This window comes from Ranitomeya variabilis, chromosome 1, assembly GCF_051348905.1.
Source record: "Ranitomeya variabilis isolate aRanVar5 chromosome 1, aRanVar5.hap1, whole genome shotgun sequence".
Classification (NCBI taxonomy): Eukaryota; Metazoa; Chordata; class Amphibia; order Anura; family Dendrobatidae; genus Ranitomeya; species Ranitomeya variabilis.
This window is the reverse complement of record NC_135232.1, coordinates 69,482,078-69,508,391: the sequence shown is the minus strand read 5'-3', so window position 1 is coordinate 69,508,391 and position 26,314 is coordinate 69,482,078. Positions and strand designations below refer to the sequence as shown.

At 58.0% G+C, this 26,314-nt stretch overlaps 20 non-coding genes and 2 pseudogenes across 20 annotated transcripts; all 22 read left to right on the top strand.

Moving 5' to 3' along the window:
* The first annotated feature begins 455 nt into the window (after nucleotides 1-455).
* On the top strand, nucleotides 456-619 carry LOC143801293 (U1 spliceosomal RNA). The gene has a single exon (XR_013220907.1). It is a non-coding gene; the product is annotated as a U1 spliceosomal RNA (small nuclear RNA).
* A 794-nt stretch (nucleotides 620-1,413) lies between these two features.
* On the top strand, nucleotides 1,414-1,577 carry LOC143801062 (U1 spliceosomal RNA). The gene has a single exon (XR_013220710.1). It is a non-coding gene; the product is annotated as a U1 spliceosomal RNA (small nuclear RNA).
* A 794-nt stretch (nucleotides 1,578-2,371) lies between these two features.
* On the top strand, nucleotides 2,372-2,535 carry LOC143801061 (U1 spliceosomal RNA). The gene has a single exon (XR_013220709.1). It is a non-coding gene; the product is annotated as a U1 spliceosomal RNA (small nuclear RNA).
* Nucleotides 2,536-3,333: 798 nt separating this feature from the next.
* Nucleotides 3,334-3,497, top strand: LOC143801060 (U1 spliceosomal RNA). The gene has a single exon (XR_013220708.1). It is a non-coding gene; the product is annotated as a U1 spliceosomal RNA (small nuclear RNA).
* A 798-nt stretch (nucleotides 3,498-4,295) lies between these two features.
* Nucleotides 4,296-4,459, top strand: LOC143801059 (U1 spliceosomal RNA). Its single transcript, XR_013220707.1, has one exon. It is a non-coding gene; the product is annotated as a U1 spliceosomal RNA (small nuclear RNA).
* A 794-nt stretch (nucleotides 4,460-5,253) lies between these two features.
* On the top strand, nucleotides 5,254-5,417 carry LOC143801057 (U1 spliceosomal RNA). Its single transcript, XR_013220706.1, has one exon. It is a non-coding gene; the product is annotated as a U1 spliceosomal RNA (small nuclear RNA).
* Nucleotides 5,418-6,215: 798 nt separating this feature from the next.
* On the top strand, nucleotides 6,216-6,379 carry LOC143801056 (U1 spliceosomal RNA). Its single transcript, XR_013220705.1, has one exon. It is a non-coding gene; the product is annotated as a U1 spliceosomal RNA (small nuclear RNA).
* Nucleotides 6,380-7,177: 798 nt separating this feature from the next.
* LOC143801055 (U1 spliceosomal RNA) lies at nucleotides 7,178-7,341 on the top strand. Its single transcript, XR_013220704.1, has one exon. It is a non-coding gene; the product is annotated as a U1 spliceosomal RNA (small nuclear RNA).
* A 794-nt stretch (nucleotides 7,342-8,135) lies between these two features.
* Nucleotides 8,136-8,299, top strand: LOC143801054 (U1 spliceosomal RNA). Its single transcript, XR_013220703.1, has one exon. It is a non-coding gene; the product is annotated as a U1 spliceosomal RNA (small nuclear RNA).
* Nucleotides 8,300-9,097: 798 nt separating this feature from the next.
* Nucleotides 9,098-9,261, top strand: LOC143801053 (U1 spliceosomal RNA). The gene has a single exon (XR_013220702.1). It is a non-coding gene; the product is annotated as a U1 spliceosomal RNA (small nuclear RNA).
* A 5,931-nt stretch (nucleotides 9,262-15,192) lies between these two features.
* On the top strand, nucleotides 15,193-15,372 carry LOC143801308 (U1 spliceosomal RNA; annotated as a pseudogene).
* A 794-nt stretch (nucleotides 15,373-16,166) lies between these two features.
* LOC143801268 (U1 spliceosomal RNA) lies at nucleotides 16,167-16,330 on the top strand. The gene has a single exon (XR_013220887.1). It is a non-coding gene; the product is annotated as a U1 spliceosomal RNA (small nuclear RNA).
* A 798-nt stretch (nucleotides 16,331-17,128) lies between these two features.
* LOC143801050 (U1 spliceosomal RNA) lies at nucleotides 17,129-17,292 on the top strand. The gene has a single exon (XR_013220701.1). It is a non-coding gene; the product is annotated as a U1 spliceosomal RNA (small nuclear RNA).
* Nucleotides 17,293-18,417: 1,125 nt separating this feature from the next.
* On the top strand, nucleotides 18,418-18,553 carry LOC143801318 (U1 spliceosomal RNA; annotated as a pseudogene).
* Nucleotides 18,554-19,355: 802 nt separating this feature from the next.
* Nucleotides 19,356-19,519, top strand: LOC143801049 (U1 spliceosomal RNA). Its single transcript, XR_013220700.1, has one exon. It is a non-coding gene; the product is annotated as a U1 spliceosomal RNA (small nuclear RNA).
* Nucleotides 19,520-20,313: 794 nt separating this feature from the next.
* LOC143801048 (U1 spliceosomal RNA) lies at nucleotides 20,314-20,477 on the top strand. Its single transcript, XR_013220699.1, has one exon. It is a non-coding gene; the product is annotated as a U1 spliceosomal RNA (small nuclear RNA).
* Nucleotides 20,478-21,275: 798 nt separating this feature from the next.
* On the top strand, nucleotides 21,276-21,439 carry LOC143801047 (U1 spliceosomal RNA). The gene has a single exon (XR_013220698.1). It is a non-coding gene; the product is annotated as a U1 spliceosomal RNA (small nuclear RNA).
* Nucleotides 21,440-22,237: 798 nt separating this feature from the next.
* Nucleotides 22,238-22,401, top strand: LOC143801292 (U1 spliceosomal RNA). Its single transcript, XR_013220906.1, has one exon. It is a non-coding gene; the product is annotated as a U1 spliceosomal RNA (small nuclear RNA).
* A 798-nt stretch (nucleotides 22,402-23,199) lies between these two features.
* On the top strand, nucleotides 23,200-23,363 carry LOC143801046 (U1 spliceosomal RNA). The gene has a single exon (XR_013220697.1). It is a non-coding gene; the product is annotated as a U1 spliceosomal RNA (small nuclear RNA).
* Nucleotides 23,364-24,161: 798 nt separating this feature from the next.
* Nucleotides 24,162-24,325, top strand: LOC143801045 (U1 spliceosomal RNA). Its single transcript, XR_013220696.1, has one exon. It is a non-coding gene; the product is annotated as a U1 spliceosomal RNA (small nuclear RNA).
* Nucleotides 24,326-25,123: 798 nt separating this feature from the next.
* On the top strand, nucleotides 25,124-25,287 carry LOC143801044 (U1 spliceosomal RNA). Its single transcript, XR_013220695.1, has one exon. It is a non-coding gene; the product is annotated as a U1 spliceosomal RNA (small nuclear RNA).
* A 798-nt stretch (nucleotides 25,288-26,085) lies between these two features.
* On the top strand, nucleotides 26,086-26,249 carry LOC143801043 (U1 spliceosomal RNA). Its single transcript, XR_013220694.1, has one exon. It is a non-coding gene; the product is annotated as a U1 spliceosomal RNA (small nuclear RNA).
* Nucleotides 26,250-26,314: the final 65 nt, after the last annotated feature.

The window sequence follows — 26,314 nt, the reverse complement described above, 5'->3', positions numbered from 1 at the left end:
CTTCGGGCTGGAGCTGGACCTGTGAGTGGGCCGCTGGTGCGCGGCTATCTGCTGCGGTTTGGGCCTCCTGCCCTTGAGCCTCCCTCCAGCGTGCATCCTCTTGAGCGGAGATGAGCGAGTCACGAGAGGGTGCCGGCCGGCAGCTGGAGCTCGAGCTGTCTACAGCATGTTCTCAGGCCAGCGCAGCAGCGTGAGGCTGCTGGGGCGGAGCCAACGCTCCTCTATGCAAATGACTCAGGCTGCTGCTGTGCATCTTGGGCGGCTTTGGACTTGAGCTCGGCCTGCCCTGGGGGGGGCGGAGTGGGCGTCGGGAGCGACCGGCGCCTCCCACTCGAGGAGCCTCCGTGCGGTCTGTGCCGAACGCCACCCCCGCCCCCTCCCTTTCGGGCCCGAGACTCCGCGATGTTGGGGAGCTGCGTCGGAGGGGCGCTCGTCGGGCCGGCGGGCCCCAACTCATACTTACCTGGCAGGGGAGATACCATGATCACTAAGGTGGTTCTCCCAGGGTGAGGCTCATCCATTGCACTCCGGGTGTGCTGACCCCTGCGATTTCCCCAAATGCGGGAAACTCAACTGCATAATTTGTGGTAGTGGGGGACTGCGTTCGCGCTTTCCCCTGATTTCCTATGGTCAAAGACAGAACACTAAAGATGCTCTGCTGAGCCAAAGTGAGACTTTGGAGAAGCTCAAAGCAGGCAGATGTGGCCTTTGGCTCCCCCTTGTGGGGGAAGGATGCCACCTTCCCTGTGTCGTGTCGCTGCTTTCTTGGTTTGTTTGAGGTTGTTGCCTTTGCTTGACACTTTGGCCCTTTTTTGGCCCCCTGGCTGGTGGGGAATGATCACCTCATTTGCATCTCATTGACTTGGTGACGACATGGCTTGCTCTGCTTGTCTGCAGGGGCAGGCAGGCCCGCCCGCTCGCTCACGGGAGGGCACCTGCAGCATCCCCATCTCGCAGCCTTCGGGCTGGAGCTGGACCTGTGAGTGGGCCGCTGGTGCGCGGCTATCTGCTGCGGTTTGGGCCTCCTGCCCTTGAGCCTCCCTCCAGCGTGCATCCTCTTGAGCGGAGATGAGCGAGTCACGAGAGGGTGCCGGCCGGCAGCTGGAGCTCGAGCTGTCTACAGCATGTTCTCAGGCCAGCGCAGCAGCGTGAGGCTGCTGGGGCGGAGCCAACGCTCCTCTATGCAAATGACTCAGGCTGCTGCTGTGCATCTTGGGCGGCTTTGGACTTGAGCTCGGCCTGCCCTGGGGGGGGCGGAGTGGGCGTCGGGAGCGACCGGCGCCTCCCACTCGAGGAGCCTCCGTGCGGTCTGTGCCGAACGCCACCCCCGCCCCCTCCCTTTCGGGCCCGAGACTCCGCGATGTTGGGGAGCTGCGTCGGAGGGGCGCTCGTCGGGCCGGCGGGCCCCAACTCATACTTACCTGGCAGGGGAGATACCATGATCACTAAGGTGGTTCTCCCAGGGTGAGGCTCATCCATTGCACTCCGGGTGTGCTGACCCCTGCGATTTCCCCAAATGCGGGAAACTCGACTGCATAATTTGTGGTAGTGGGGGACTGCGTTCGCGCTTTCCCCTGATTTCCTATGGTCAAAGACAGAACACTAAAGATGCTCTGCTGAGCCAAAGTGAGACTTTGGAGAAGCTCAAAGCAGGCAGATGTGGCCTTTGGCTCCCCCTTGTGGGGGAAGGATGCCACCTTCCCTGTGTCGTGTCGCTGCTTTCTTGGTTTGTTTGAGGTTGTTGCCTTTGCTTGACACTTTGGCCCTTTTTTGGCCCCCTGGCTGGTGGGGAATGATCACCTCATTTGCATCTCATTGACTTGGTGACGGCATGGCTTGCTCTGCTTGTCTGCAGGGGCAGGCAGGCCCGCCCGCTCGCTCACGGGAGGGCACCTGCAGCATCCCCATCTCGCAGCCTTCGGGCTGGAGCTGGACCTGTGAGTGGGCCGCTGGTGCGCGGCTATCTGCTGCGGTTTGGGCCTCCTGCCCTTGAGCCTCCCTCCAGCGTGCATCCTCTTGAGCGGAGATGAGCGAGTCACGAGAGGGTGCCGGCCGGCAGCTGGAGCTCGAGCTGTCTACAGCATGTTCTCAGGCCAGCGCAGCAGCGTGAGGCTGCTGGGGCGGAGCCAACGCTCCTCTATGCAAATGACTCAGGCTGCTGCTGTGCATCTTGGGCGGCTTTGGACTTGAGCTCGGCCTGCCCTGGGGGGGGCGGAGTGGGCGTCGGGAGCGACCGGCGCCTCCCACTCGAGGAGCCTCCGTGCGGTCTGTGCCGAACGCCACCCCCGCCCCCTCCCTTTCGGGCCCGAGACTCCGCGATGTTGGGGAGCTGCGTCGGAGGGGCGCTCGTCGGGCCGGCGGGCCCCAACTCATACTTACCTGGCAGGGGAGATACCATGATCACTAAGGTGGTTCTCCCAGGGTGAGGCTCATCCATTGCACTCCGGGTGTGCTGACCCCTGCGATTTCCCCAAATGCGGGAAACTCGACTGCATAATTTGTGGTAGTGGGGGACTGCGTTCGCGCTTTCCCCTGATTTCCTATGGTCAAAGACAGAACACTAAAGATGCTCTGCTGAGCCAAAGTGAGACTTTGGAGAAGCTCAAAGCAGGCAGATGTGGCCTTTGGCTCCCCCTTGTGGGGGAAGGATGCCACCTTCCCTGTGTCGTGTCGCTGCTTTCTTGGTTTGTTTGAGGTTGTTGCCTTTGCTTGACACTTTGGCCCTTTTTTGGCCCCCTGGCTGGTGGGGAATGATCACCTCATTTGCATCTCATTGACTTGGTGACGACATGGCTTGCTCTGCTTGTCTGCAGGGGCAGGCAGGCCCGCCCGCTCGCTCGCTCACGGGAGGGCACCTGCAGCATCCCCATCTCGCAGCCTTCGGGCTGGAGCTGGACCTGTGAGTGGGCCGCTGGTGCGCGGCTATCTGCTGCGGTTTGGGCCTCCTGCCCTTGAGCCTCCCTCCAGCGTGCATCCTCTTGAGCGGAGATGAGCGAGTCACGAGAGGGTGCCGGCCGGCAGCTGGAGCTCGAGCTGTCTACAGCATGTTCTCAGGCCAGCGCAGCAGCGTGAGGCTGCTGGGGCGGAGCCAACGCTCCTCTATGCAAATGACTCAGGCTGCTGCTGTGCATCTTGGGCGGCTTTGGACTTGAGCTCGGCCTGCCCTGGGGGGGGCGGAGTGGGCGTCGGGAGCGACCGGCGCCTCCCACTCGAGGAGCCTCCGTGCGGTCTGTGCCGAACGCCACCCCCGCCCCCTCCCTTTCGGGCCCGAGACTCCGCGATGTTGGGGAGCTGCGTCGGAGGGGCGCTCGTCGGGCCGGCGGGCCCCAACTCATACTTACCTGGCAGGGGAGATACCATGATCACTAAGGTGGTTCTCCCAGGGTGAGGCTCATCCATTGCACTCCGGGTGTGCTGACCCCTGCGATTTCCCCAAATGCGGGAAACTCGACTGCATAATTTGTGGTAGTGGGGGACTGCGTTCGCGCTTTCCCCTGATTTCCTATGGTCAAAGACAGAACACTAAAGATGCTCTGCTGAGCCAAAGTGAGACTTTGGAGAAGCTCAAAGCAGGCAGATGTGGCCTTTGGCTCCCCCTTGTGGGGGAAGGATGCCACCTTCCCTGTGTCGTGTCGCTGCTTTCTTGGTTTGTTTGAGGTTGTTGCCTTTGCTTGACACTTTGGCCCTTTTTTGGCCCCCTGGCTGGTGGGGAATGATCACCTCATTTGCATCTCATTGACTTGGTGACGACATGGCTTGCTCTGCTTGTCTGCAGGGGCAGGCAGGCCCGCCCGCTCGCTCGCTCACGGGAGGGCACCTGCAGCATCCCCATCTCGCAGCCTTCGGGCTGGAGCTGGACCTGTGAGTGGGCCGCTGGTGCGCGGCTATCTGCTGCGGTTTGGGCCTCCTGCCCTTGAGCCTCCCTCCAGCGTGCATCCTCTTGAGCGGAGATGAGCGAGTCACGAGAGGGTGCCGGCCGGCAGCTGGAGCTCGAGCTGTCTACAGCATGTTCTCAGGCCAGCGCAGCAGCGTGAGGCTGCTGGGGCGGAGCCAACGCTCCTCTATGCAAATGACTCAGGCTGCTGCTGTGCATCTTGGGCGGCTTTGGACTTGAGCTCGGCCTGCCCTGGGGGGGGCGGAGTGGGCGTCGGGAGCGACCGGCGCCTCCCACTCGAGGAGCCTCCGTGCGGTCTGTGCCGAACGCCACCCCCGCCCCCTCCCTTTCGGGCCCGAGACTCCGCGATGTTGGGGAGCTGCGTCGGAGGGGCGCTCGTCGGGCCGGCGGGCCCCAACTCATACTTACCTGGCAGGGGAGATACCATGATCACTAAGGTGGTTCTCCCAGGGTGAGGCTCATCCATTGCACTCCGGGTGTGCTGACCCCTGCGATTTCCCCAAATGCGGGAAACTCGACTGCATAATTTGTGGTAGTGGGGGACTGCGTTCGCGCTTTCCCCTGATTTCCTATGGTCAAAGACAGAACACTAAAGATGCTCTGCTGAGCCAAAGTGAGACTTTGGAGAAGCTCAAAGCAGGCAGATGTGGCCTTTGGCTCCCCCTTGTGGGGGAAGGATGCCACCTTCCCTGTGTCGTGTCGCTGCTTTCTTGGTTTGTTTGAGGTTGTTGCCTTTGCTTGACACTTTGGCCCTTTTTTGGCCCCCTGGCTGGTGGGGAATGATCACCTCATTTGCATCTCATTGACTTGGTGACGACATGGCTTGCTCTGCTTGTCTGCAGGGGCAGGCAGGCCCGCCCGCTCGCTCACGGGAGGGCACCTGCAGCATCCCCATCTCGCAGCCTTCGGGCTGGAGCTGGACCTGTGAGTGGGCCGCTGGTGCGCGGCTATCTGCTGCGGTTTGGGCCTCCTGCCCTTGAGCCTCCCTCCAGCGTGCATCCTCTTGAGCGGAGATGAGCGAGTCACGAGAGGGTGCCGGCCGGCAGCTGGAGCTCGAGCTGTCTACAGCATGTTCTCAGGCCAGCGCAGCAGCGTGAGGCTGCTGGGGCGGAGCCAACGCTCCTCTATGCAAATGACTCAGGCTGCTGCTGTGCATCTTGGGCGGCTTTGGACTTGAGCTCGGCCTGCCCTGGGGGGGGCGGAGTGGGCGTCGGGAGCGACCGGCGCCTCCCACTCGAGGAGCCTCCGTGCGGTCTGTGCCGAACGCCACCCCCGCCCCCTCCCTTTCGGGCCCGAGACTCCGCGATGTTGGGGAGCTGCGTCGGAGGGGCGCTCGTCGGGCCGGCGGGCCCCAACTCATACTTACCTGGCAGGGGAGATACCATGATCACTAAGGTGGTTCTCCCAGGGTGAGGCTCATCCATTGCACTCCGGGTGTGCTGACCCCTGCGATTTCCCCAAATGCGGGAAACTCGACTGCATAATTTGTGGTAGTGGGGGACTGCGTTCGCGCTTTCCCCTGATTTCCTATGGTCAAAGACAGAACACTAAAGATGCTCTGCTGAGCCAAAGTGAGACTTTGGAGAAGCTCAAAGCAGGCAGATGTGGCCTTTGGCTCCCCCTTGTGGGGGAAGGATGCCACCTTCCCTGTGTCGTGTCGCTGCTTTCTTGGTTTGTTTGAGGTTGTTGCCTTTGCTTGACACTTTGGCCCTTTTTTGGCCCCCTGGCTGGTGGGGAATGATCACCTCATTTGCATCTCATTGACTTGGTGACGACATGGCTTGCTCTGCTTGTCTGCAGGGGCAGGCAGGCCCGCCCGCTCGCTCGCTCACGGGAGGGCACCTGCAGCATCCCCATCTCGCAGCCTTCGGGCTGGAGCTGGACCTGTGAGTGGGCCGCTGGTGCGCGGCTATCTGCTGCGGTTTGGGCCTCCTGCCCTTGAGCCTCCCTCCAGCGTGCATCCTCTTGAGCGGAGATGAGCGAGTCACGAGAGGGTGCCGGCCGGCAGCTGGAGCTCGAGCTGTCTACAGCATGTTCTCAGGCCAGCGCAGCAGCGTGAGGCTGCTGGGGCGGAGCCAACGCTCCTCTATGCAAATGACTCAGGCTGCTGCTGTGCATCTTGGGCGGCTTTGGACTTGAGCTCGGCCTGCCCTGGGGGGGGCGGAGTGGGCGTCGGGAGCGACCGGCGCCTCCCACTCGAGGAGCCTCCGTGCGGTCTGTGCCGAACGCCACCCCCGCCCCCTCCCTTTCGGGCCCGAGACTCCGCGATGTTGGGGAGCTGCGTCGGAGGGGCGCTCGTCGGGCCGGCGGGCCCCAACTCATACTTACCTGGCAGGGGAGATACCATGATCACTAAGGTGGTTCTCCCAGGGTGAGGCTCATCCATTGCACTCCGGGTGTGCTGACCCCTGCGATTTCCCCAAATGCGGGAAACTCGACTGCATAATTTGTGGTAGTGGGGGACTGCGTTCGCGCTTTCCCCTGATTTCCTATGGTCAAAGACAGAACACTAAAGATGCTCTGCTGAGCCAAAGTGAGACTTTGGAGAAGCTCAAAGCAGGCAGATGTGGCCTTTGGCTCCCCCTTGTGGGGGAAGGATGCCACCTTCCCTGTGTCGTGTCGCTGCTTTCTTGGTTTGTTTGAGGTTGTTGCCTTTGCTTGACACTTTGGCCCTTTTTTGGCCCCCTGGCTGGTGGGGAATGATCACCTCATTTGCATCTCATTGACTTGGTGACGACATGGCTTGCTCTGCTTGTCTGCAGGGGCAGGCAGGCCCGCCCGCTCGCTCGCTCACGGGAGGGCACCTGCAGCATCCCCATCTCGCAGCCTTCGGGCTGGAGCTGGACCTGTGAGTGGGCCGCTGGTGCGCGGCTATCTGCTGCGGTTTGGGCCTCCTGCCCTTGAGCCTCCCTCCAGCGTGCATCCTCTTGAGCGGAGATGAGCGAGTCACGAGAGGGTGCCGGCCGGCAGCTGGAGCTCGAGCTGTCTACAGCATGTTCTCAGGCCAGCGCAGCAGCGTGAGGCTGCTGGGGCGGAGCCAACGCTCCTCTATGCAAATGACTCAGGCTGCTGCTGTGCATCTTGGGCGGCTTTGGACTTGAGCTCGGCCTGCCCTGGGGGGGGCGGAGTGGGCGTCGGGAGTGACCGGCGCCTCCCACTCGAGGAGCCTCCGTGCGGTCTGTGCCGAACGCCACCCCCGCCCCCTCCCTTTCGGGCCCGAGACTCCGCGATGTTGGGGAGCTGCGTCGGAGGGGCGCTCGTCGGGCCGGCGGGCCCCAACTCATACTTACCTGGCAGGGGAGATACCATGATCACTAAGGTGGTTCTCCCAGGGTGAGGCTCATCCATTGCACTCCGGGTGTGCTGACCCCTGCGATTTCCCCAAATGCGGGAAACTCGACTGCATAATTTGTGGTAGTGGGGGACTGCGTTCGCGCTTTCCCCTGATTTCCTATGGTCAAAGACAGAACACTAAAGATGCTCTGCTGAGCCAAAGTGAGACTTTGGAGAAGCTCAAAGCAGGCAGATGTGGCCTTTGGCTCCCCCTTGTGGGGGAAGGATGCCACCTTCCCTGTGTCGTGTCGCTGCTTTCTTGGTTTGTTTGAGGTTGTTGCCTTTGCTTGACACTTTGGCCCTTTTTTGGCCCCCTGGCTGGTGGGGAATGATCACCTCATTTGCATCTCATTGACTTGGTGACGACATGGCTTGCTCTGCTTGTCTGCAGGGGCAGGCAGGCCCGCCCGCTCGCTCACGGGAGGGCACCTGCAGCATCCCCATCTCGCAGCCTTCGGGCTGGAGCTGGACCTGTGAGTGGGCCGCTGGTGCGCGGCTATCTGCTGCGGTTTGGGCCTCCTGCCCTTGAGCCTCCCTCCAGCGTGCATCCTCTTGAGCGGAGATGAGCGAGTCACGAGAGGGTGCCGGCCGGCAGCTGGAGCTCGAGCTGTCTACAGCATGTTCTCAGGCCAGCGCAGCAGCGTGAGGCTGCTGGGGCGGAGCCAACGCTCCTCTATGCAAATGACTCAGGCTGCTGCTGTGCATCTTGGGCGGCTTTGGACTTGAGCTCGGCCTGCCCTGGGGGGGGCGGAGTGGGCGTCGGGAGCGACCGGCGCCTCCCACTCGAGGAGCCTCCGTGCGGTCTGTGCCGAACGCCACCCCCGCCCCCTCCCTTTCGGGCCCGAGACTCCGCGATGTTGGGGAGCTGCGTCGGAGGGGCGCTCGTCGGGCCGGCGGGCCCCAACTCATACTTACCTGGCAGGGGAGATACCATGATCACTAAGGTGGTTCTCCCAGGGTGAGGCTCATCCATTGCACTCCGGGTGTGCTGACCCCTGCGATTTCCCCAAATGCGGGAAACTCGACTGCATAATTTGTGGTAGTGGGGGACTGCGTTCGCGCTTTCCCCTGATTTCCTATGGTCAAAGACAGAACACTAAAGATGCTCTGCTGAGCCAAAGTGAGACTTTGGAGAAGCTCAAAGCAGGCAGATGTGGCCTTTGGCTCCCCCTTGTGGGGGAAGGATGCCACCTTCCCTGTGTCGTGTCGCTGCTTTCTTGGTTTGTTTGAGGTTGTTGCCTTTGCTTGACACTTTGGCCCTTTTTTGGCCCCCTGGCTGGTGGGGAATGATCACCTCATTTGCATCTCATTGACTTGGTGACGACATGGCTTGCTCTGCTTGTCTGCAGGGGCAGGCAGGCCCGCCCGCTCGCTCGCTCACGGGAGGGCACCTGCAGCATCCCCATCTCGCAGCCTTCGGGCTGGAGCTGGACCTGTGAGTGGGCCGCTGGTGCGCGGCTATCTGCTGCGGTTTGGGCCTCCTGCCCTTGAGCCTCCCTCCAGCGTGCATCCTCTTGAGCGGAGATGAGCGAGTCACGAGAGGGTGCCGGCCGGCAGCTGGAGCTCGAGCTGTCTACAGCATGTTCTCAGGCCAGCGCAGCAGCGTGAGGCTGCTGGGGCGGAGCCAACGCTCCTCTATGCAAATGACTCAGGCTGCTGCTGTGCATCTTGGGCGGCTTTGGACTTGAGCTCGGCCTGCCCTGGGGGGGGCGGAGTGGGCGTCGGGAGCGACCGGCGCCTCCCACTCGAGGAGCCTCCGTGCGGTCTGTGCCGAACGCCACCCCCGCCCCCTCCCTTTCGGGCCCGAGACTCCGCGATGTTGGGGAGCTGCGTCGGAGGGGCGCTCGTCGGGCCGGCGGGCCCCAACTCATACTTACCTGGCAGGGGAGATACCATGATCACTAAGGTGGTTCTCCCAGGGTGAGGCTCATCCATTGCACTCCGGGTGTGCTGACCCCTGCGATTTCCCCAAATGCGGGAAACTCGACTGCATAATTTGTGGTAGTGGGGGACTGCGTTCGCGCTTTCCCCTGATTTCCTATGGTCAAAGACAGAACACTAAAGATGCTCTGCTGAGCCAAAGTGAGACTTTGGAGAAGCTCAAAGCAGGCAGATGTGGCCTTTGGCTCCCCCTTGTGGGGGAAGGATGCCACCTTCCCTGTGTCGTGTCGCTGCTTTCTTGGTTTGTTTGAGGTTGTTGCCTTTGCTTGACACTTTGGCCCTTTTTTGGCCCCCTGGCTGGTGGGGAATGATCACCTCATTTGCATCTCATTGACTTGGTGACGACATGGCTTGCTCTGCTTGTCTGCAGGGGCAGGCAGGCCCGCCCGCTCGCTCGCTCACGGGAGGGCACCTGCAGCATCCCCATCTCGCAGCCTTCGGGCTGGAGCTGGACCTGTGAGTGGGCCGCTGGTGCGCGGCTATCTGCTGCGGTTTGGGCCTCCTGCCCTTGAGCCTCCCTCCAGCGTGCATCCTCTTGAGCGGAGATGAGCGAGTCACGAGAGGGTGCCGGCCGGCAGCTGGAGCTCGAGCTGTCTACAGCATGTTCTCAGGCCAGCGCAGCAGCGTGAGGCTGCTGGGGCGGAGCCAACGCTCCTCTATGCAAATGACTCAGGCTGCTGCTGTGCATCTTGGGCGGCTTTGGACTTGAGCTCGGCCTGCCCTGGGGGGGGCGGAGTGGGCGTCGGGAGTGACCGGCGCCTCCCACTCGAGGAGCCTCCGTGCGGTCTGTGCCGAACGCCACCCCCGCCCCCTCCCTTTCGGGCCCGAGACTCCGCGATGTTGGGGAGCTGCGTCGGAGGGGCGCTCGTCGGGCCGGCGGGCCCCAACTCATACTTACCTGGCAGGGGAGATACCATTCTCTCTGGGTGAGTATCGCTTCTCAGCCTTCTGACGGGCAGCAGTGGTGGGAGACTACTTCTGTTTCTTGTTGGTTGGCGGTTGCGATCGGGGTTCCCCTTGTGGGGCCCTGGTGTGCGATAGAGTGGCGACTGTGTTTATCTGCTACGAAAATGGTGGAGAAGGCACGTGGATTAGAGGACTCTGTCCGTCTACAAGTCCTGTCTGGACATGAGGAAGAAATTGGCCTGGACCAAATTTGTATGGATGTCTTGAAGAACATAAGAAGCCTTAAGGTAACAGATGTATTGGCACTGCAGGATTTTCAAAAGCAGGGAATTTATGATATCACGTTTGTTTCCTTGGGTATATGTCAGCAAGTCTACATGGAGCTGGTGCGGATGAAGGAGAAGAAAGAAGTGGAATGCCTGGAGTTTATTGTAGTGGAGCCCCTTTTTCAGCAGACTTACAAGTATGTTGTGGTACATATGTATAATCCCAAGGTTCCAGATGATAACGTAACCCATTTTTTGAGAAGATACTGCTATGAAGTTAAATTCCTGGGGAAGATGAAAAATAGGCATAACTATTATAATGGCAAAAGGAGATACTTGGTGAAATTAATCCCTGATGCAACAGCTATTGGGGGGGCTCTGAGCATTCCTGCACAATTTTCAATTGGGGGGGAGAGGGGCTTTTGTTTCTACACTGGACAAATTGAATATTGTAGAAAGTGTCATATGTACGGACATGTACAGAGAGAATGCCCGGTGCAAGGAATTGTTTGTAAGAATTGTGGGAAGCCTGGCCACATGGTGGATAGTTGCCCTGAGGCAAAGGTGTGTGATTTGTGTGGGTTGGAAGGTCACTTTGCCAGGAAATGTAGATTTTGGACTCAGACTCCTAAGTCCTATGCGGATGCAACTAGTGGTCATTGGGGGAATAAGAGTGATGGTAAGAGTGGGCAGCATGGAAGTGCTAAAGATGAGAAAAGTGAGTTTGGTGGAAAAGGCACACCTGAGCATCGTGCTGGTGTGATTGCTTCAAATGCAGCTAAAGTGCAAAGGAGTCAGAAACAAAATGGTGGAAGTAAAGTGGGCCATGCTGGATCTAAGATGGAGGATGGTGGGCGGGGCCAGGAAGGGGGAAAAGATTTTCAGAGTTCTCCTATAGTTGATCTGGGCGAGGCCAAGGATGCAATGGAGACTGTGTCTGAAGGACAGGGCCTTGGTGGTGAATTGGCATATGCTAATGCAGGCGTATGTGTGGACCCTGTAGTGGGGGAGGGAGATGGGGAAGGAATGGAGTTTCAGGAGGTGGAGGAGGAGGAGGAGGAGGATTCAGATAGGACACTCACCCCTGGGCAGAGGGATGGGGGGACTAGTAGTAGTGATGAAAGTGTTTTGGAGGATGGTGATGATGATGATAATGATGATGATGATGATGAGGAAGAGGAGGAGGAAATGGCTTCCTCGCTCAGTAAAAAGAGTAGAATGGAGGGGTGTTGGTCTGGTGGGCAGGGAGATCCTGTCTCTCCAAGGCCAGGTGTTTCTAACAGGGACTCGGATCCTGAGTCGCCTGATATACGTAGAAAAGTGGATGCTAGGAATATCCCTTTGTCTGAATCATGATGGAGAATGTATGGTGGAAAATAATTTTTTTTGCCATGATGAGTTTATGTGTTGCTTCCCTGAATGTGAGAGGGATCAGTTCTTCTATCAGGAGAGCAGGTATATTCGATTATATGGAGAGGGTGAATGCTGACATTATATGTCTACAAGAATGTGCAATTAAAGCATCACCGCATGCAAGTGAATGGAGAAGGGGGCAGTCTTTTTGGTCTCCTTGTACAGACAATAAAAATGAGGGGGTTGGCATACTATTGAAAAATGATGATTTAAAAGTATTGCAGTTTAAAATTATTATACCTGGAAGATGTTTGTTTTTGTTATTAGATTTCTTAGGTCACCGGGTAAGGGTTTTTAATATTTATGCCCCTGCGGACAAGAAAGCACGGGTGTCCTTTTTGGAGTCGGTAAAGTGGTTTCTGCCAGGTAGAGATTTTTCTATAATTGCAGGTGATTTTAATTGCATTAGATCTGCAAATGATCGTAAGAGCTCTGCGGAATTCAGGACGGATGTGACTTCTAATATGTTAAATCAAGTGGTGCAGGATTTACGCTACACGGATGTGGGTTTGATGGTTCGGCCAAATGAAAACAAGTTTACATTTGTGGCGGACAGTGGGCGTTGTAGTTCCCGGATCGATTATGTCTTTGTGTCTGAAGGGATTAAAGTTGCCAAATGTAATCATGTGACAAACACTTTTTCTGATCATAAGATGGTAATGGTGGATCTGTGTATTGTTGAGTCCCTTGCTTTTGGCAGGGGGCTCTGGAAGCTAAACGTAAGCCTGCTGGAAGAAGAGGAGGTGAGAAGTGGTTTTAAAACTGTGTTTACATCCTGTGTGTCTGAACAGCACCATTTTAAAAATCTGCTGGAATGGTGGGATTGGGCTAAGGAGAAATTTGCATATTATTTTAAAGGGGTGTGTTTTAAAAGGGCAAAAGCAAAAAGAGATCAAGAGGAAGCAATAATTTCCATGATGGAAGCGCTCTATAAGTTTAAAAGAGCTGGGATGGAGGTGGATAGTGAGATTGCTGATTTGAAAGAGGATTTTAAAAAAACATTAATTGAAAAAGGGAAATCTATTGTCTTTAAAGCAAAAATACAGCATATGGAAGAAGATGAGCAATGTACAAGATATTTTTTTAAGAAATGTTTTAAGCCTAAAGGGGTTTTTAAGTCTGTTTTTACTCCTGCAGGTGAGAAGTCTGGGGAGGAAATGATTAATGGTATTCATTCTTTTTATAAAACCCTTTTTTCGAATGACAGCAGAGCCAGTGATGCAGAAATCAATGATTATTGCAATATTTTGACTAATAATATTCCTGAGGGAAAAGTGTCTTTTCTAAGTGATGGGCTCAGAAAGGACGAAGTGAGGCGTGCTGTGGATGGACTGGCGAAAGGAAAGACGCCTGGCTGTGATGGCCTTCCTGTGGAATTTTATGTAGTATTTTGGGACATTTTAGGTGTGGAATTTTATCGGGTGGTGGAATATGTTTTTACTCATGCGGTTCTGTCTGACTCTATGCGTAGAGGGATCGTCACTTTGATACATAAGAAGGGTGATGTGAGAGAAATTAAAAACTGGAGACCAATAACTTTGCTCAATTGTGATTACAAGATTATTTCCAAAATTGTGGCAAGTAGATTGAGTGAAGTAATAATGGACATGGTGGGTGAATACCAAGCATGTGCAGTGCCAGGTAGGAGAATATCGGACAACTTATTGCTTTTAAGGGACTTAATTTATTACGCTAATTCTAGCAAGAACCCCCTTCTTGTACAGTCAGTTGACCTGGAAAAAGCTTTTGATAAAGTTTCACACAGATTTTTATTTGCTGCACTTAGACACCTTGGGATCCCCATTAAATTATTGAACATTATTAAGTCTTTTTATTGTGGAGTTAGTAGTCAGATCTTAATTAATGGTCACGTGAGTTCTAGTTTTAGTATTCTATCTGGCGTTAGGCAAGGGTGCCCTTTATCACCAATTCTTTTTATTTGTGTGGTTGAAGCTCTTTTAAAAAGTGTGCAAGTCGATAAGTGTGTGGTTGGTGCCTTTGTCCCTGGAGGAATGGGGGGTCCTGTGAAATCATTAAGTTACATGGATGACATTGCTTTTATTTGTGGTTCGCAAGCTGAGCTTAATAGGATAAATCTTCATGTAAGAATTTTTTGCTGTGTGGCTGGAATGGCTGTAAACTGGAGTAAGTGTCAGTTTTGCAACTTTGGGAGGCAGGTGGATGTCAGTGTGGTGGGAGTAGAAAGAAAAGAAGAGATAGAAGTCCTCGGTGTTATTTTTGAAAAGGAACTTAAAGGGAAGAAGAGCCTGAGGATCCTGGAAAATAAAATGGAACAGAAACTGAATTACTGGAAATTAAGGAACTTGTCTCTGAGAGGGAAGGTACTTATTGTGAAGTCAGTGATCCTTCCATTACTGCTATATACTGCTCTGATATTTCCACCTGCGGGTTTATGGACTAAGAGAGTTACAAGGAAACTGTTTACCTTTTTTTGGGGGTCAAAGATGGAGAAACTAAGGAGAGAAAAAGTGATGCTTTCTGTGGAAATGGGGGGCTGTGACTTTCCAAATATAGAAAGGTTTTTAAAGATGCACTATTTTTTGAATATTTATAGACTTTCTCAGAGCAAAAGTAAGGCTGCTGACATGTGCAGGTTTTTGGCAGGATGGCTGTTTCAGAAATGGAGCTGGTGTGAGAAGGATTTGAGGAAGCCGGTCGCGTTTGTGGTTCCGTTTTTTTATGTAGTACTTAAGTCCTTCTATGATCAAATTGGTTTAAGCTCCACAGAGAGACCTGATAAAACAAAGATTGTTAAGAAATTAAAGGAGAGAGAATTTTTATGTGATGTGCCATCCTGCAATACTGCGCAATCAAGGCAAGTTTGGAAGCTGTTTTTTGCTATAGGGATCAGCAATCGGCAAAAGGATGTAACTTGGATGGCATTACAAGGATGTTTGCCAACACGAGCTTTTCTGAATGGGAGAGGGATAAGGGTTCAAGAATTTTGTCCAAGGGAGGGATGTAAGGATCCAGAGACAATACAGCACATTTTTTGGGACTGTTCTTATGCAAAAAAACTTTTTACCCTTTTATCCCGGTTTTTTATTGCTCTCGTTGGGTTCCATTGTTTTGATTTTAGAAGGATATTAACAGGTCAAGATTTTAATCATTTGGAAAGGAGACGGATGAGTTGGATTATTTTTGCCATATATAAGGAAGTTTTGTGGGATTCTCGGAACCTGGTTATTTTTAAAAAGGTGTGTCTCTCTCCATTGGACTGTAAGAACATTTTTCTTGCCAGGGTGTTTTATGTTTATCTATTAGATAAGAAGAGACTCGGGGAAACAACAGCAGAAACACTTTGGAAGTACTCTCAGTGGAACGATTACTGTAAGTAGGATTTTGATTATTTTTTGGTGATCGGGATTGTTTTTTTGTTTATGGGAGATTTTTCCATATGATGATCAGGAAACTTGTTAATTGAACGAGCAGATGATGCATGAGTTAATGAGAGTTCCAATCTGAGGAAAAAGGTTCTCCCAGGGTGAGGCTCATCCATTGCACTCCGGGTGTGCTGACCCCTGCGATTTCCCCAAATGCGGGAAACTCGACTGCATAATTTGTGGTAGTGGGGGACTGCGTTCGCGCTTTCCCCTGATTTCCTATGGTCAAAGACAGAACACTAAAGATGCTCTGCTGAGCCAAAGTGAGACTTTGGAGAAGCTCAAAGCAGGCAGATGTGGCCTTTGGCTCCCCCTTGTGGGGGAAGGATGCCACCTTCCCTGTGTCGTGTCGCTGCTTTCTTGGTTTGTTTGAGGTTGTTGCCTTTGCTTGACACTTTGGCCCTTTTTTGGCCCCCTGGCTGGTGGGGAATGATCACCTCATTTGCATCTCATTGACTTGGTGACGACATGGCTTGCTCTGCTTGTCTGCAGGGGCAGGCAGGCCCGCCCGCTCGCTCACGGGAGGGCACCTGCAGCATCCCCATCTCGCAGCCTTCGGGCTGGAGCTGGACCTGTGAGTGGGCCGCTGGTGCGCGGCTATCTGCTGCGGTTTGGGCCTCCTGCCCTTGAGCCTCCCTCCAGCGTGCATCCTCTTGAGCGGAGATGAGCGAGTCACGAGAGGGTGCCGGCCGGCAGCTGGAGCTCGAGCTGTCTACAGCATGTTCTCAGGCCAGCGCAGCAGCGTGAGGCTGCTGGGGCGGAGCCAACGCTCCTCTATGCAAATGACTCAGGCTGCTGCTGTGCATCTTGGGCGGCTTTGGACTTGAGCTCGGCCTGCCCTGGGGGGGGCGGAGTGGGCGTCGGGAGCGACCGGCGCCTCCCACTCGAGGAGCCTCCGTGCGGTCTGTGCCGAACGCCACCCCCGCCCCCTCCCTTTCGGGCCCGAGACTCCGCGATGTTGGGGAGCTGCGTCGGAGGGGCGCTCGTCGGGCCGGCGGGCCCCAACTCATACTTACCTGGCAGGGGAGATACCATGATCACTAAGGTGGTTCTCCCAGGGTGAGGCTCATCCATTGCACTCAGGGTGTGCTGACCCCTGCGATTTCCCCAAATGCGGGAAACTCGACTGCATAATTTGTGGTAGTGGGGGACTGCGTTCGCGCTTTCCCCTGATTTCCTATGGTCAAAGACAGAACACTAAAGATGCTCTGCTGAGCCAAAGTGAGACTTTGGAGAAGCTCAAAGCAGGCAGATGTGGCCTTTGGCTCCCCCTTGTGGGGGAAGGATGCCACCTTCCCTGTGTCGTGTCGCTGCTTTCTTGGTTTGTTTGAGGTTGTTGCCTTTGCTTGACACTTTGGCCCTTTTTTGGCCCCCTGGCTGGTGGGGAATGATCACCTCATTTGCATCTCATTGACTTGGTGACGACATGGCTTGCTCTGCTTGTCTGCAGGGGCAGGCAGGCCCGCCCGCTCGCTCGCTCACGGGAGGGCACCTGCAGCATCCCCATCTCGCAGCCTTCGGGCTGGAGCTGGACCTGTGAGTGGGCCGCTGGTGCGCGGCTATCTGCTGCGGTTTGGGCCTCCTGCCCTTGAGCCTCCCTCCAGCGTGCATCCTCTTGAGCGGAGATGAGCGAGTCACGAGAGGGTGCCGGCCGGCAGCTGGAGCTCGAGCTGTCTACAGCATGTTCTCAGGCCAGCGCAGCAGCGTGAGGCTGCTGGGGCGGAGCCAACGCTCCTCTATGCAAATGACTCAGGCTGCTGCTGTGCATCTTGGGCGGCTTTGGACTTGAGCTCGGCCTGCCCTGGGGGGGGCGGAGTGGGCGTCGGGAGCGACCGGCGCCTCCCACTCGAGGAGCCTCCGTGCGGTCTGTGCCGAACGCCACCCCCGCCCCCTCCCTTTCGGGCCCGAGACTCCGCGATGTTGGGGAGCTGCGTCGGAGGGGCGCTCGTCGGGCCGGCGGGCCCCAACTCATACTTACCTGGCAGGGGAGATACCATGATCACTAAGGTGGTTCTCCCAGGGTGAGGCTCATCCATTGCACTCCGGGTGTGCTGACCCCTGCGATTTCCCCAAATGCGGGAAACTCGACTGCATAATTTGTGGTAGTGGGGGACTGCGTTCGCGCTTTCCCCTGATTTCCTATGGTCAAAGACAGAACACTAAAGATGCTCTGCTGAGCCAAAGTGAGACTTTGGAGAAGCTCAAAGCAGGCAGATGTGGCCTTTGGCTCCCCCTTGTGGGGGAAGGATGCCACCTTCCCTGTGTCGTGTCGCTGCTTTCTTGGTTTGTTTGAGGTTGTTGCCTTTGCTTGACACTTTGGCCCTTTTTTGGCCCCCTGGCTGGTGGGGAATGATCACCTCATTTGCATCTCATTGACTTGGTGACGACATGGCTTGCTCTGCTTGTCTGCAGGGGCAGGCAGGCCCGCCCGCTCGCTCACGGGAGGGCACCTGCAGCATCCCCATCTCGCAGCCTTCGGGCTGGAGCTGGACCTGTGAGTGGGCCGCTGGTGCGCGGCTACCTGCTGCGGTTTGGGCCTCCTGCCCTTGAGCCTCCCTCCAGCATGCATCCTCTTGAGCGGAGATGAGCGAGTCACGAGAGGGTGCCGGCCGGCAGCTGGAGCTCGAGCTGTCTACAGCATGTTCTCAGGCCAGCGCAGCAGCGTGAGGCTGCTGGGGCGGAGCCAACGCTCCTCTATGCAAATGACTCAGGCTGCTGCTGTGCATCTTGGGCGGCTTTGGACTTGAGCTCGGCCTGCCCTGGGGGGGGCGGAGTGGGCGTCGGGAGCGACCGGCGCCTCCCACTCGAGGAGCCTCCGTGCGGTCTGTGCCGAACGCCACCCCCGCCCCCTCCCTTTCGGGCCCGAGACTCCGCGATGTTGGGGAGCTGCGTCGGAGGGGCGCTCGTCGGGCCGGCGGGCCCCAACTCATACTTACCTGGCAGGGGAGATACCATGATCACTAGGGCTACGTTCACATTTGCGGTCAGCGCCGGGCGCCGCAGCGGCGCCGCATGCGTCATGCGCCCCTATATTTAACATGGGGGCGCATGGACATGCGTTGTGCTGCGTTTAGCGCCGCATGGCCGCAAGCGTTGGACGCAAGAAACGCATCAAGTTGCATTTTTTTTGCGTCCAACTTGCGGCCAAAAACGACGCATGCGGCGCAAAACGCAGCGTTTTAGCGTGCATTTTGCCGCGTTTTTGTTTGCGTTGTGCGCTGCGGCGCCGACGCTGCGGCGCACAACGCAAATGTGAACGTAGCTTAAGGTGGTTCTCCCAGGGTGAGGCTCATCCATTGCACTCCGGGTGTGCTGACCCCTGCGATTTCCCCAAATGCGGGAAACTCGACTGCATAATTTGTGGTAGTGGGGGACTGCGTTCGCGCTTTCCCCTGATTTCCTATGGTCAAAGACAGAACACTAAAGATGCTCTGCTGAGCCAAAGTGAGACTTTGGAGAAGCTCAAAGCAGGCAGATGTGGCCTTTGGCTCCCCCTTGTGGGGGAAGGATGCCACCTTCCCTGTGTCGTGTCGCTGCTTTCTTGGTTTGTTTGAGGTTGTTGCCTTTGCTTGACACTTTGGCCCTTTTTTGGCCCCCTGGCTGGTGGGGAATGATCACCTCATTTGCATCTCATTGACTTGGTGACGACATGGCTTGCTCTGCTTGTCTGCAGGGGCAGGCAGGCCCGCCCGCTCGCTCACGGGAGGGCACCTGCAGCATCCCCATCTCGCAGCCTTCGGGCTGGAGCTGGACCTGTGAGTGGGCCGCTGGTGCGCGGCTATCTGCTGCGGTTTGGGCCTCCTGCCCTTGAGCCTCCCTCCAGCGTGCATCCTCTTGAGCGGAGATGAGCGAGTCACGAGAGGGTGCCGGCCGGCAGCTGGAGCTCGAGCTGTCTACAGCATGTTCTCAGGCCAGCGCAGCAGCGTGAGGCTGCTGGGGCGGAGCCAACGCTCCTCTATGCAAATGACTCAGGCTGCTGCTGTGCATCTTGGGCGGCTTTGGACTTGAGCTCGGCCTGCCCTGGGGGGGGCGGAGTGGGCGTCGGGAGCGACCGGCGCCTCCCACTCGAGGAGCCTCCGTGCGGTCTGTGCCGAACGCCACCCCCGCCCCCTCCCTTTCGGGCCCGAGACTCCGCGATGTTGGGGAGCTGCGTCGGAGGGGCGCTCGTCGGGCCGGCGGGCCGGCGGGCCCCAACTCATACTTACCTGGCAGGGGAGATACCATGATCACTAAGGTGGTTCTCCCAGGGTGAGGCTCATCCATTGCACTCCGGGTGTGCTGACCCCTGCGATTTCCCCAAATGCGGGAAACTCGACTGCATAATTTGTGGTAGTGGGGGACTGCGTTCGCGCTTTCCCCTGATTTCCTATGGTCAAAGACAGAACACTAAAGATGCTCTGCTGAGCCAAAGTGAGACTTTGGAGAAGCTCAAAGCAGGCAGATGTGGCCTTTGGCTCCCCCTTGTGGGGGAAGGATGCCACCTTCCCTGTGTCGTGTCGCTGCTTTCTTGGTTTGTTTGAGGTTGTTGCCTTTGCTTGACACTTTGGCCCTTTTTTGGCCCCCTGGCTGGTGGGGAATGATCACCTCATTTGCATCTCATTGACTTGGTGACGACATGGCTTGCTCTGCTTGTCTGCAGGGGCAGGCAGGCCCGCCCGCTCGCTCACGGGAGGGCACCTGCAGCATTCCCATCTCGCAGCCTTCGGGCTGGAGCTGGACCTGTGAGTGGGCCGCTGGTGCGCGGCTATCTGCTGCGGTTTGGGCCTCCTGCCCTTGAGCCTCCCTCCAGCGTGCATCCTCTTGAGCGGAGATGAGCGAGTCACGAGAGGGTGCCGGCCGGCAGCTGGAGCTCGAGCTGTCTACAGCATGTTCTCAGGCCAGCGCAGCAGCGTGAGGCTGCTGGGGCGGAGCCAACGCTCCTCTATGCAAATGACTCAGGCTGCTGCTGTGCATCTTGGGCGGCTTTGGACTTGAGCTCGGCCTGCCCTGGGGGGGGCGGAGTGGGCGTCGGGAGCGACCGGCGCCTCCCACTCGAGGAGCCTCCGTGCGGTCTGTGCCGAACGCCACCCCCGCCCCCTCCCTTTCGGGCCCGAGACTCCGCGATGTTGGGGAGCTGCGTCGGAGGGGCGCTCGTCGGGCCGGCGGGCCCCAACTCATACTTACCTGGCAGGGGAGATACCATGATCACTAAGGTGGTTCTCCCAGGGTGAGGCTCATCCATTGCACTCCGGGTGTGCTGACCCCTGCGATTTCCCCAAATGCGGGAAACTCGACTGCATAATTTGTGGTAGTGGGGGACTGCGTTCGCGCTTTCCCCTGATTTCCTATGGTCAAAGACAGAACACTAAAGATGCTCTGCTGAGCCAAAGTGAGACTTTGGAGAAGCTCAAAGCAGGCAGATGTGGCCTTTGGCTCCCCCTTGTGGGGGAAGGATGCCACCTTCCCTGTGTCGTGTCGCTGCTTTCTTGGTTTGTTTGAGGTTGTTGCCTTTGCTTGACACTTTGGCCCTTTTTTGGCCCCCTGGCTGGTGGGGAATGATCACCTCATTTGCATCTCATTGACTTGGTGACGACATGGCTTGCTCTGCTTGTCTGCAGGGGCAGGCAGGCCCGCCCGCTCGCTCGCTCACGGGAGGGCACCTGCAGCATCCCCATCTCGCAGCCTTCGGGCTGGAGCTGGACCTGTGAGTGGGCCGCTGGTGCGCGGCTATCTGCTGCGGTTTGGGCCTCCTGCCCTTGAGCCTCCCTCCAGCGTGCATCCTCTTGAGCGGAGATGAGCGAGTCACGAGAGGGTGCCGGCCGGCAGCTGGAGCTCGAGCTGTCTACAGCATGTTCTCAGGCCAGCGCAGCAGCGTGAGGCTGCTGGGGCGGAGCCAACGCTCCTCTATGCAAATGACTCAGGCTGCTGCTGTGCATCTTGGGCGGCTTTGGACTTGAGCTCGGCCTGCCCTGGGGGGGGCGGAGTGGGCGTCGGGAGCGACCGGCGCCTCCCACTCGAGGAGCCTCCGTGCGGTCTGTGCCGAACGCCACCCCCGCCCCCTCCCTTTCGGGCCCGAGACTCCGCGATGTTGGGGAGCTGCGTCGGAGGGGCGCTCGTCGGGCCGGCGGGCCCCAACTCATACTTACCTGGCAGGGGAGATACCATGATCACTAAGGTGGTTCTCCCAGGGTGAGGCTCATCCATTGCACTCCGGGTGTGCTGACCCCTGCGATTTCCCCAAATGCGGGAAACTCGACTGCATAATTTGTGGTAGTGGGGGACTGCGTTCGCGCTTTCCCCTGATTTCCTATGGTCAAAGACAGAACACTAAAGATGCTCTGCTGAGCCAAAGTGAGACTTTGGAGAAGCTCAAAGCAGGCAGATGTGGCCTTTGGCTCCCCCTTGTGGGGGAAGGATGCCACCTTCCCTGTGTCGTGTCGCTGCTTTCTTGGTTTGTTTGAGGTTGTTGCCTTTGCTTGACACTTTGGCCCTTTTTTGGCCCCCTGGCTGGTGGGGAATGATCACCTCATTTGCATCTCATTGACTTGGTGACGACATGGCTTGCTCTGCTTGTCTGCAGGGGCAGGCAGGCCCGCCCGCTCGCTCGCTCACGGGAGGGCACCTGCAGCATCCCCATCTCGCAGCCTTCGGGCTGGAGCTGGACCTGTGAGTGGGCCGCTGGTGCGCGGCTATCTGCTGCGGTTTGGGCCTCCTGCCCTTGAGCCTCCCTCCAGCGTGCATCCTCTTGAGCGGAGATGAGCGAGTCACGAGAGGGTGCCGGCCGGCAGCTGGAGCTCGAGCTGTCTACAGCATGTTCTCAGGCCAGCGCAGCAGCGTGAGGCTGCTGGGGCGGAGCCAACGCTCCTCTATGCAAATGACTCAGGCTGCTGCTGTGCATCTTGGGCGGCTTTGGACTTGAGCTCGGCCTGCCCTGGGGGGGGCGGAGTGGGCGTCGGGAGCGACCGGCGCCTCCCACTCGAGGAGCCTCCGTGCGGTCTGTGCCGAACGCCACCCCCGCCCCCTCCCTTTCGGGCCCGAGACTCCGCGATGTTGGGGAGCTGCGTCGGAGGGGCGCTCGTCGGGCCGGCGGGCCCCAACTCATACTTACCTGGCAGGGGAGATACCATGATCACTAAGGTGGTTCTCCCAGGGTGAGGCTCATCCATTGCCCTCCGGGTGTGCTGACCCCTGCGATTTCCCCAAATGCGGGAAACTCGACTGCATAATTTGTGGTAGTGGGGGACTGCGTTCGCGCTTTCCCCTGATTTCCTATGGTCAAAGACAGAACACTAAAGATGCTCTGCTGAGCCAAAGTGAGACTTTGGAGAAGCTCAAAGCAGGCAGATGTGGCCTTTGGCTCCCCCTTGTGGGGGAAGGATGCCACCTTCCCTGTGTCGTGTCGCTGCTTTCTTGGTTTGTTTGAGGTTGTTGCCTTTGCTTGACACTTTGGCCCTTTTTTGGCCCCCTGGCTGGTGGGGAATGATCACCTCATTTGCATCTCATTGACTTGGTGACGACATGGCTTGCTCTGCTTGTCTGCAGGGGCAGGCAGGCCCGCCCGCTCGCTCGCTCACGGGAGGGCACCTGCAGCATCCCCATCTCGCAGCCTTCGGGCTGGAGCTGGACCTGTGAGTGGGCCGCTGGTGCGCGGCTATCTGCTGCGGTTTGGGCCTCCTGCCCTTGAGCCTCCCTCCAGCGTGCATCCTCTTGAGCGGAGATGAGCGAGTCACGAGAGGGTGCCGGCCGGCAGCTGGAGCTCGAGCTGTCTACAGCATGTTCTCAGGCCAGCGCAGCAGCGTGAGGCTGCTGGGGCGGAGCCAACGCTCCTCTATGCAAATGACTCAGGCTGCTGCTGTGCATCTTGGGCGGCTTTGGACTTGAGCTCGGCCTGCCCTGGGGGGGGCGGAGTGGGCGTCGGGAGCGACCGGCGCCTCCCACTCGAGGAGCCTCCGTGCGGTCTGTGCCGAACGCCACCCCCGCCCCCTCCCTTTCGGGCCCGAGACTCCGCGATGTTGGGGAGCTGCGTCGGAGGGGCGCTCGTCGGGCCGGCGGGCCCCAACTCATACTTACCTGGCAGGGGAGATACCATGATCACTAAGGTGGTTCTCCCAGGGTGAGGCTCATCCATTGCACTCCGGGTGTGCTGACCCCTGCGATTTCCCCAAATGCGGGAAACTCGACTGCATAATTTGTGGTAGTGGGGGACTGCGTTCGCGCTTTCCCCTGATTTCCTATGGTCAAAGACAGAACACTAAAGATGCTCTGCTGAGCCAAAGTGAGACTTTGGAGAAGCTCAAAGCAGGCAGATGTGGCCTTTGGCTCCCCCTTGTGGGGGAAGGATGCCACCTTCCCTGTGTCGTGTCGCTGCTTTCTTGGTTTGTTTGAGGTTGTTGCCTTTGCTTGACACTTTGGCCCTTTTTTGGCCCCCTGGCTGGTGGGGAATGATCACCTCATTTGCATCTCATTGACTTGGTGACGACATGGCTTGCTCTGCTTGTCTGCAGGGGCAGGCAGGCCCGCCCGCTCGCTCGCTCACGGGAGGGCACCTGCAGCATCCCCATCTCGCAGCCTTCGGGCTGGAGCTGGACCTGTGAGTGGGCCGCTGGTGCGCGGCTATCTGCTGCGGTTTGGGCCTCCTGCCCTTGAGCCTCCCTCCAGCGTGCATCCTCTTGAGCGGAGATGAGCGAGTCACGAGAGGGTGCCGGCCGGCAGCTGGAGCTCGAGCTGTCTACAGCATGTTCTCAGGCCAGCGCAGCAGCGTGAGGCTGCTGGGGCGGAGCCAACGCTCCTCTATGCAAATGACTCAGGCTGCTGCTGTGCATCTTGGGCGGCTTTGGACTTGAGCTCGGCCTGCCCTGGGGGGGGCGGAGTGGGCGTCGGGAGCGACCGGCGCCTCCCACTCGAGGAGCCTCCGTGCGGTCTGTGCCGAACGCCACCCCCGCCCCCTCCCTTTCGGGCCCGAGACTCCGCGATGTTGGGGAGCTGCGTCGGAGGGGCGCTCGTCGGGCCGGCGGGCCCCAACTCATACTTACCTGGCAGGGGAGATACCATGATCACTAAGGTGGTTCTCCCAGGGTGAGGCTCATCCATTGCACTCCGGGTGTGCTGACCCCTGCGATTTCCCCAAATGCGGGAAACTCGACTGCATAATTTGTGGTAGTGGGGGACTGCGTTCGCGCTTTCCCCTGATTTCCTATGGTCAAAGACAGAACACTAAAGATGCTCTGCTGAGCCAAAGTGAGACTTTGGAGAAGCTCAAAGCAGGCAGATGTGGCCTTTGGCTCCCCCTTGTGGGGGAAGGATGCCACCTTCCCTGTGTCGTGTCGCTGCTTTCTTGGTTTGTTTGAGGTTGTTGCCTTTGCTTGACACTTTGGCCCTTTTTTGGCCCCCTGGCTGGTGGGGAATGATCACCTCATTTGCATCTCATTGACTTGGTGACGACATGGCTTGCTCTGCTTGTCTGCAGGGGCAGGCAGGCCCGCCCGCTCGCTCGCTCACGGGAGGGCACCTGCAGCATCCCCATCTCGCAGCCTTCGGGCTGGAGCTGGACCTGTGAGTGGGCCGCTGGTGCGCGGCTATCTGCTGCGGTTTGGGCCTCCTGCCCTTGAGCCTCCCTCCAGCGTGCATCCTCTTGAGCGGAGATGAGCGAGTCACGAGAGGGTGCCGGCCGGCAGCTGGAGCTCGAGCTGTCTACAGCATGTTCTCAGGCCAGCGCAGCAGCGTGAGGCTGCTGGGGCGGAGCCAACGCTCCTCTATGCAAATGACTCAGGCTGCTGCTGTGCATCTTGGGCGGCTTTGGACTTGAGCTCGGCCTGCCCTGGGGGGGGCGGAGTGGGCGTCGGGAGCGACCGGCGCCTCCCACTCGAGGAGCCTCCGTGCGGTCTGTGCCGAACGCCACCCCCGCCCCCTCCCTTTCGGGCCCGAGACTCCGCGATGTTGGGGAGCTGCGTCGGAGGGGCGCTCGTCGGGCCGGCGGGCCCCAACTCATACTTACCTGGCAGGGGAGATACCATGATCACTAAGGTGGTTCTCCCAGGGTGAGGCTCATCCATTGCACTCCGGGTGTGCTGACCCCTGCGATTTCCCCAAATGCGGGAAACTCGACTGCATAATTTGTGGTAGTGGGGGACTGCGTTCGCGCTTTCCCCTGATTTCCTATGGTCAAAGACAGAACACTAAAGATGCTCTGCTGAGCCAAAGTGAGACTTTGGAGAAGCTCAAAGCAGGCAGATGTGGCCTTTGGCTCCCCCTTGTGGGGGAAGGATGCCACCTTCCCTGTGTCGTGTCGCTGCTTTCTTGGTTTGTTTGAGGTTGTTGCCTTTGCTTGACACTTTGGCCCTTTTTTGGCCCCCTGGCTGGTGGGGAATGATCACCTCATTTGCATCTCATTGACTTGGTGACGACATGGCTTGCTCTGCTTGTCTGCAGGGGCAGGCAGGCCCGCCCGCTCGCTCGCTCACGGGAGGGCACCTGCAGCATCCCCATCTCGCAGCCTTCGGGCTGGAGCTGGACCTGTGAGTGGGCCGCTGGTGCGCGGCTATCTGCTGCGGTTTGGGCCTCCTGCCCTTGAGCCTCCCTCCAGCGTGCATCCTCTTGAGCGGAGATGAGCGAGTCACGAGAGGGTGCCGGCCGGCAGCTGGAGCTCGAGCTGTCTACAGCATGTTCTCAGGCCAGCGCAGCAGCGTGAGGCTGCTGGGGCGGAGCCAACGCTCCTCTATGCAAATGACTCAGGCTGCTGCTGTGCATCTTGGGCGGCTTTGGACTTGAGCTCGGCCTGCCCTGGGGGGGGCGGAGTGGGCGTCGGGAGCGACCGGCGCCTCCCACTCGAGGAGCCTCCGTGCGGTCTGTGCCGAACGCCACCCCCGCCCCCTCCCTTTCGGGCCCGAGACTCCGCGATGTTGGGGAGCTGCGTCGGAGGGGCGCTCGTCGGGCCGGCGGGCCCCAACTCATACTTACCTGGCAGGGGAGATACCATGATCACTAAGGTGGTTCTCCCAGGGTGAGGCTCATCCATTGCACTCCGGGTGTGCTGACCCCTGCGATTTCCCCAAATGCGGGAAACTCGACTGCATAATTTGTGGTAGTGGGGGACTGCGTTCGCGCTTTCCCCTGATTTCCTATGGTCAAAGACAGAACACTAAAGATGCTCTGCTGAGCCAAAGTGAGACTTTGGAGAA